General features: G+C 31.8%; 1 long non-coding RNA gene across 1 annotated transcript; it reads right to left on the reverse strand.

The window, feature by feature from the left end:
* Window positions 1-3,570: 3,570 nt before the first annotated feature.
* LOC114384770 lies at window positions 3,571-6,663 on the reverse strand. The gene is made up of 3 exons (XR_003660770.1): window positions 6,524-6,663; window positions 5,874-6,041; window positions 3,571-5,091 (listed from the first exon to the last, which is right to left on the reverse strand). It is a non-coding gene; the product is annotated as an uncharacterized LOC114384770 (long non-coding RNA).
* Between the last annotated feature and the right edge of the window lie 2,614 nt (window positions 6,664-9,277).

Consider the following 9,277-nt stretch of genomic DNA (forward strand, 5'->3'; position numbering starts at 1 on the left):
TCTTTTCAGTCCTTTTATAATAAATGACTTTAGTTACACTAAAAATTATTTTTGATAAAAAAAATAAAATCGGAGCGAGTATCACCTAATAATGCTTTCTGGACATCCAATACTAGTTTATATCTTGAGAGGAAAATAAAAATAAAAAACGTCAAACAAATATGTATATTATTAAAATATCATGTATGCTAATTTTTCAACATCCAACGATCACCAAAAAGATCACTATATATTTTTCCGATGTAAAACGTATCTTTCATTTGAATAGTATACCTTTTACTATGTTGTCGTTGTCAACATTTGTCCTTCAATTCGTTGTTCAGAAACTCCCTGATTTGTGCGAATTTACATAAGTATGTCTAGGACAATGATAGTCGATGGAATTTATTCGTGCGATAGGATACGTTACATATGTAGTCAGTTCCTGACAAAAAGTCAAAATCGGTTATTATTTGAAGAGAATTTTATAAAATTTAACTAAAATGTATCCCTAGCCTATATATACCGTGCCAAAGCAAAACATCTATCGTATGGTGCGTGAGTTTGGAAATGTTGGACCAATATAATCTGAGCTGCAAGATTCGTTATTAAAAAAATCAAGGGCTAGAATTTGTTGACAGGGCCACCTTAAGCCCAAGCAGTCCAAGAAAGCCTTTAAGCTCTTGAATTTTTTTTTAGTACTAATATATCTCAAAAAAAATTATTGTAAAATTATATCTAAAAATAAATTTTAATTATAATATTACAAATAATTATTAATTTTTTATTTGTACCATAAATAATAATTAAAGAACAATAACTCTTCGCCAAAATCATAACTTTATTTAATAAAAAAAATTTAATTAGTAGTTAAGAAAACCCAAAAACTTTAATAAATTATTTTATGAATAAATAAAATACTTTTTTCTTAAATTTATTTTAACTTTCTTCAGTTTTGAGTCGTCCCTTTTTATTGAAGGCTACCCGGTTTAGGATGTGCACAAATTAAAAAATAATATTTTCCACAATATCCAGACCGGTGCATCTTTGGCCCTTATTTTCTTCTCTTCGTTATGATCTATTGTTGCATTATTATTTGTCGTAACAGCTTCAAAACCCAGTATCTGTTCTTCACAATCGATAACATTTGATTTGATCCCTTACCCTAATCTAATCCTCTCCCTATGTGGCATAAGAATTCCTATTTTATTTTTGGTTTTATTATTTATTTATTTCTTATAATTTTTAAACTTATCTCTTTCTGTCTTTATTTATAGTTAATAAGTAAATTTTTTAATTTCTAAAATTTAGATTTTAATTCTCAAAAAGTCTCATTAAAATTTTTTAACTAAAAGTTAAAAAAAATTAACACAAAAACCTTTTGATAATTAAAATGTAAAATTAAGAGGTTAAAATATCCACGTAAAAGACTAAAAATTTATTTATTAACTATAAGGACTAAACAGGATAAGTTTGAAAATTATAAAAATTAAATAGATAATTAAACTTTATTTTATAAAAGAAAATGAGAGATCTCTTTTATTTAATAAATAAATATCTTCAGAGAGGCATGAGTGCAAATTGCAAAGAGAACCTTTGGTTTTTGTTTATCATTAGTCAATTCGTTTCCTTTCCTTTCTGAGAAGAGGTTGCAGTGTGAGATGGGATGGGAAGAGAGAGAGAGAGAGATGAGGGCAAGAAGTAAATTTAGAATGTCAATGTGAGTGGTGCAGAAGGGGATGAAGGAAATAAGAAGGAGGGTGATGTACATGCCTGGACCGAGGGACGGAGCGTTGTGGGGTGGTAACGCTGATACGGGGGGACAGAAGAATTGGGCCTCTGGTGCACGGGGACATGAGGCGTGTTCCGGAGGAGGAATATGGAAGAACAAGGTATGCTTGAATGGTGGTTTGAGTTTGAGGACTTCGGTGGTTGGGGCTGTGAGCTCCCTCAACCTTCAGCTCATAAAGCATCTCCATCGCCATCTCTACGCTTCTCAATGTACTAAATACATCTGATTTTTTTTAATAACGAAGAATCTTGCGACTCAAATTACATTTGGCCAACCTGAACTTGCAATTTCCAAACTCACACACGGTGTGAAACATTATCTTTCACTTTCCCACCGTAGACCCATCATCATCATATGACGTAGATTGTTTTGTATGATAAGATTTTTTTATTTTAATAATAATTATTTTAAAAAATTATATTCAAAATAATTCCTAATTAATATATTACGTACATATTTTTACATTTCATATATATTTTATAACATTTCCTTTAATATTTTCATAAAATATCAAAGTACTGATCCACGTATAACGATAGAAGATCATGTAAAAAGTTAAAAAGAGAAAAAAAAAAAGCATTATTAGTAATCCTAAAAGTAAATATGAAAAATAACATGAAATAATTAACAAAAATGACTTATAAACATTCATAATTTATTTGACATCTAGTAAGAGAGAATAAATTGAGAGTAAAATATTAGTATTTAGTAGGTATGAAATAGAGAGAAAATAAGAAGGAAAGGTAAAAAAGAAGGGGAGAAAAGAAGAAATAAAATGTGTTTGGTAGAAAAGAAATAAGTGAAAAAAACACTACAAAGTATTCATTTCATTCTTTTTATTTCTTCATACAAATGAAACCAAACAAGCATTGTAATTGTTTTTTTTTCCTCATCAACAAGGACAGATCATGTTTAATGTTAAGGTTTTTTATTTATTTGTTTTCTATCTTTCTCAATTTCTCTTAAACTAAACACTTTTATCCTCACTCTTTTTTCATCTACTTCCATTCATTTAATTTTTCACTTCTCTATTTTCATTTCTTTTTATTAATCACTTATATTTAAAAGAAAATGTAATAAAGAAAAAAGACAAATAATAAAAAAAATATGACTTAAATTTTTTAAAATATTTAATAAATGATTGAATTTTATTCTGAATCTCTAATAAAATTTTTATTATTTTAAGTCTTCGATATGTTGAAATTTTTATTTTAAATTTACATCATTAATTAAATAATAAGTATTATCTTATAAATTAAAATTTTTAAAATTATTAATGATTATAATGGTATCATATTATAATGTCATCATTTAATTTGATCATAAAGACTTAAAACAAAAATTTTAATATGCCAGAAATATTAAAAAACTAAAAAAATATTAAAATAGAAAAAAAAATATAGTCTCACAACAAACAAATACAGTAATTAAGTAGGACTAATCAGTTCTTAAACTGTATTAATAAAGCAGAGTGATATATAGTGAAACGAGCTCACCTTTTTTTATAAGCACGTGTCACTTAATAACACGATCTTTTAACTGAAATTAAACAACTAACTAAATCACATCACATAAGATTACAGTTGCAGAAAAATGAAATTACTGTCCGTTAATCCTTGCATCGTGCTTGTTTGTATACTTTGTACCAGAGTTAATATATATATATATATATATATATATATATATATATATATATATATATATATATATATATTTAAAAAAAAAAAGGAGACAGAGAAACAGAATAATTAAAGGCAACAGGAAAAAACAAAAAGGTTTAGTTGTCATGGCAACAGAAATAGAAATATCCATCCACACGTGGATCTCAGTGCCGCGCCTCAGCGCGTGTTCATTGGTATTTGAAAGCAGAAAAAGCAAAGAAGATACCATAAAGAGACAATTATATTGGCACCTCCTTCCAATTTCCATTATCATTTCCTTCCCAAACCCAAAACTTACTCACCATATATTCTTCATTCTTCTACTTCCATTAATTCCCCTAAATTCAGAAGAAGAAGAAGAAAATGAGAAACCCATCACTACCAACATTAGCAACAACCAAGACCAAGGTGAAGAACAATAGTAACAAAAGTACCAACAACAACAACAACATTGGTACCAACTACTCTCCATGCTGCAACAATGTTGGGTTGAAGCGAGGGCCATGGACGCCAGAGGAGGACGAGGTGTTAGCGAATTACATCAATAAAGAAGGAGAAGGACGGTGGAGAACGCTCCCGAAGCGCGCCGGCCTTCTCCGCTGCGGCAAGAGCTGCCGCCTCCGCTGGATGAACTACCTCCGCCCCTCCGTCAAGCGCGGCCACATCGCCCCCGACGAGGAAGATCTCATCCTCCGCCTACACCGCCTCCTGGGCAATCGGTACACATACCATCTTCCGTTTAAGGGTTTAGGTTTAACTGATCAATTATTCCCACAAAAATTAGGGTTCTTACACTTTTTTTTCTAACTAGGGTTTATTAATTTGTTGTCTCCACATTGGATGTGGCAGGTGGTCTTTGATAGCTGGGAGGATTCCTGGAAGAACAGACAATGAAATAAAGAACTATTGGAATACCCATCTAAGTAAGAAGCTTATTAACCAAGGGATTGATCCAAGAACCCACAAGCCTCTTAACCCACCATCTATTGCCGTTCCTTCTTCTTCAACAACTTCTACTATTCCACCTTCTAAACCTCCTCCAGTGATCATCACCAACAACAACATTAACCCTTTTCATCACGATCTCACCAACATGTTTAACCAAGGAGTTCATCTTAATCATCTAGGTCAACATCACCAACCTCCTCCACTTTCTAATCCCTGTGATAACCATAACCCAGTACCAGCTGCTGCCACCGATGATGTTTCTGCAATGGGTTTCATGGACAACAACAACGAGGATTGCAACAACGATGGTATCAACATCAATTATTACTCCGACGATGTCTTTTCTTCCTTCCTCAACTCTTTGATCAACGATGATGCTTTTGAGGCGCAGCAGCAGCAGCACCACGTGCAAACAGAGATCCCCACACCCAGTGAGCGTAGCATTAATCCACTGCCATGTGATGATCGTGTCGATGATCATCATCTGGGTTCAATCACCACTGCTTCTGCATCGCAAGGTTATGACGATGAGCTTGGGGTTCTGTGGGAATCGCCACTCGTGAGTGCTACTTTCAGCCAACACGTTAACGATCACATCACAAAGAGGGTTCATGATCACCACAATCAATAGTGTCTAGTACTGTTGTTATTATTGGTTACCAGCTTCATCAAATACCAAGGGTTCAAAGAATAATTGTGTTGTTGTCCATCCTGTGAAAAGATGGAGAGAAAAAGTAAGAAGGACATTAAAGAAAGAATTCACGTTAAATAATATTCTTGAAGCTAGCTCTGGTCTTTAACCAAGATGAATAACGTCTAATGATTCATATAGCCGAACTTACTTAGTCGGATAAGTTTTCATTGTTGTAATTGTGTTGTCGGTGTTTCCATATATAAGTTGTTGTTGCTTTTGTTGTATTGAAATTTTAGTGATGTAATTTCATGTCATGCACATTTAATTTGCCTATAGCTTTCTGCCTTTGCTCTCTATGCAAAACAACACATTTTATTAATGTACTACGATTTGTGTTTTAAATTATAGTACTGTTTTACATCAATGAATTCATGTATGCAGAGTGGAATCTAGATTATTTTATACTATGTGTGTGTCTTTTTCACTTTAAATAAACTTCACTCTTCCATCATTTAAAAGATAATTTTGTTCATGTTCAATATTGATATTCTTAGTGTGAATGAAAGAAGTTTTGCTTTCTTATAACAATCAAAGAGTTTGCAAAAGATATTAAGAAATATATCAAACTCTATGAATAATGTAATGATATATACATTATGAAATTATCCGTTGTGTAAGATATACTATTTTATTGAAGACAGAATCTAAATGGTGGAGAATAAATCAATATCTAATGGACAAATGAAAGCATGGAAATGTAAAGTTCTACAATATTAATTCAAAGTTATAAAATGGACTAAATTAATAATCATATGTATAACTCTTCATACAAGTGCATACATACATGCATATGACTTACCTTCAAGAGCAAGGTTGATGGCATAAACATATGCATTAGTACTCTTTCTGCATGTATATATGGAAACATAAGCACACTAGGATGCGGAAGTTGATATCTCTGTGTAGTTTCTTGAAGTTTGCATGACTTTATATTGCCATCATGAAGAGGTCAGGTCAGCGGGTACAGCTGCACAAAGTTGAAGAAGCACAAATCATTCCTTACATTTTGAGGCGTAACAATGAAGAATTTACGTTAATCACAATTAAATTGAGTGTATTTGGATAAGCTTATTCAGTAAGGTAAGTTTATTAGTTTTGTTATCGGCCGTACAAGGTATCTTAACCCTTATTTAAGGTTGGCACTCATTACAAGGTAATGTTATTTACCTTACTAAAAAAATCAGATTCAATGAAGTAGATTCGAGAAAAGAAAAAGGAAACCCTTTACCTTAGTAATTAATTAGATTAAATTTAAATTTTAAGGTCATTTGCAATCTCACCTTTGAAGAAAATAATCATTCAATGACTTTTTCCTCAGGTTTATAATAATGTGTCAAAGTCAACCTACTCTGACTTCACCTACTATAATGACCATTAATTATTTTATTTTGTTAAAAAACTTAACTAACTCTGACTTCATCTCACTTTGATGTTAAAAATGAAAATTACCTACTTTATGCTTGCATAATAAAATTCACCCTCACAGAAAATGTCGCATGGCCAATATTTGAAGCATATGAAATTCTCCGATATATATAAGTACTTTATGCATGCTGCTCACAATGAAATCAACCTGTCTCTATAACATATATAAGGGGAACTTGGCTGAACAGCATGCCATAAAGCGCTATTAATTGGAAAGCTATAGACATCTGACGATAAAATGAACCTCCGCTCTTAGATTAACTAAGAAGCTCAACGTCTGGAATCAAGATGGTACATGTAATAATGAGTCAAAATGAGAAAAGAAGATATAGTGTTGAAAACTCAAGAAACTACTTGAATGGCTAAATATAGAAGAATTAAACTAGAGAAATTATAGGTTGTGTACGTAGGATTACCTATAAATCGGTTGCTATGTAACGAATGAGGATGGCGATATAGCTCAGATGTCTTCCATTTATTCGCTACAATAATTAAAGCAAGTCTCAAAGTTAGAGGAGAAATCGATATCATCAATTAGTTCAAGAAAAAGATCCCTACTCACGATCTTCAACAAAACCAACAAGAAAAATAATCTTTGGATACTTAAGGGCTAATTGAATGATACTATTGATGAGGAGTAACTATATAATCTCCCAACCAAATTTATAACTCAATTTTCAATTAACTAAATTGTAAACTAATTTAATAACTAATTGTGTACTTTCCCTTACTTACCTGTACTCTTATGTTGTTTTAGATTGTTTTAACTAAATTTGTAACTCAAAACATAATTAATATTATATTAAAAAACTAAAATGATAATTATTTATAACTCATTTTTTCTTATATAATGATTATTATGGAAGAGAGAAAGTAGTAACTTCTGGAAGTGCACATTTGCGCTTACAATATTGAGATTGTACTATCAAATAAAATGCATGCAAATCGGCAATTTATAAATCCCAAATGTAGGAATAGTCACGCATATATAGCTAATATAGACAAAATATTTAATCATAAGACAAGTTTCGTTCAATCTACTTAACCGCCTACTAAAAGTAAAATGAACAAAACCTAATCACAAAAGCAGAACCTAGCTCCATGCTTAACCATTTTGCAGTCATCAAATGAGAAACAGAGGGTTAATTGCCATGTGAGGTAGAACCGTAATTAAGCAACAAACACTTAACTATTGATATTAGTAACTAAATATGAGATTTATTAACCACACAAGAAAGAACAAAATCAAATAAATATCAATGCTCGTATCAACTATTCAAAGTAGAAGTTCATCATTAATGCTTCACCACTAAGAACAGAAGCAAACAATGGCTAAATAGTGTCAGGCAAATAGTCACCAGCCAACATGAGTCAAAATAAAAAAAAAAAAGCCTTTGGCAAGTAAAATTTAAAAATCAGAGAACCAAACTTTTTCACTAGCAAAAATAAGAAACATAATCAACAACAACATACTACTTCAAGAGTCTATCACCAAATACACTAGAAATAGAAATTGAGCAAGCAATCAAAGTCAATAACTTGAGCATACTATCAATATATGATGTTTACCACAATCCCAGACACAACTTTTTCATCTATGCAAATGCATCACAGTTTTCACCCCCAACAAGTTTCCTCTTCATCCGCTTGCACCTCAAAAGTAATGTTTATCCGAAGTTAATTGAATTTGATTAGTTACTCAGTTGGGTAAGTTGGAAGAGAAATGATATTTAGACACCCATAATTTACGAACACTCCATTAATATTTTTTATTTTTCTTTACTTCTCTCTCTTCCTGTTGCATAATATTACCAATTTTATCAATTATTTATCTTTATTCTCTTTCTATCTCTCTTGGAGGTGTCTATACCTTTGAGTGTGCAAGAATCATTTATCTGGTTGGAATCAATGGTGAGTTATTAATTTCGGTCATAATTGTCCAGTCAATTTCCTGCCAATTGCCCATTAGGAGGGCCACCTCGATGTGTGACAAATTTTTCATTCACTTCAATAATAGAAACGCTCGGTTCTTCTTTGATTTCTGATATATTTTAATAGGTGCATCATAAAACAAAGTCAAGGAATTGCACAATTTCCCCCTCAATTAACAAAATCCATACGCCACCAATAATTACTTTTAATTTCTTCAAATGTCTTCAATCGTCTGATTGTCAAAGGTTGTGGCTGGGGTCAGAAGAGCCAAAGAAGGTCGAAGTGAATAAAAGACAATTTATTGTAACTATAATATTCCTTAATATTGGTCTCATTACAAGTTTGGAGAATCAGTGTACTAACTAGAGTTATCGAGATAGTAGACCCTGATATAATGGTTTTGTTTGATTACCCTGTACAACTGTGTATCCAATTTTCTACTTTTTGTCCTTTGCAATTGGACACCAATATTGATCTTGGGGGAGGACCAAGTCTCCCAAGAAGAATGTGAGAACAAGATTGACTTTCTCACATATAAAAAGCTAATGTTCGGTGATGAACTTAAGGGATGCTTCCGACATGAGTAAGAATTAAATGAAGGTTGAAATCTCTATTGAAAATGGTGGATGATGAGAAACCATGAAAACGGTTAGTAACAATGATGGTCACTTGAATACACTTCCACACTCAAGTCACGCTAAAGTGATCTAGAATTAGTATGTACCTCTTAATGGTGCAATTATCCACTTTATATTTGTATCACCTGACATGATAGACTCTAACAACGTTTTTAATATGTTGTTGAGGCGGATTCTGAGCTTAAAAATCCCTTTTCATCACATTTAT

The sequence above is a fragment of the Glycine soja genome, chromosome 14 (genome assembly GCF_004193775.1).
Source record: "Glycine soja cultivar W05 chromosome 14, ASM419377v2, whole genome shotgun sequence".
Lineage (NCBI taxonomy): Eukaryota > Viridiplantae > Streptophyta > Magnoliopsida > Fabales > Fabaceae > Glycine > Glycine soja.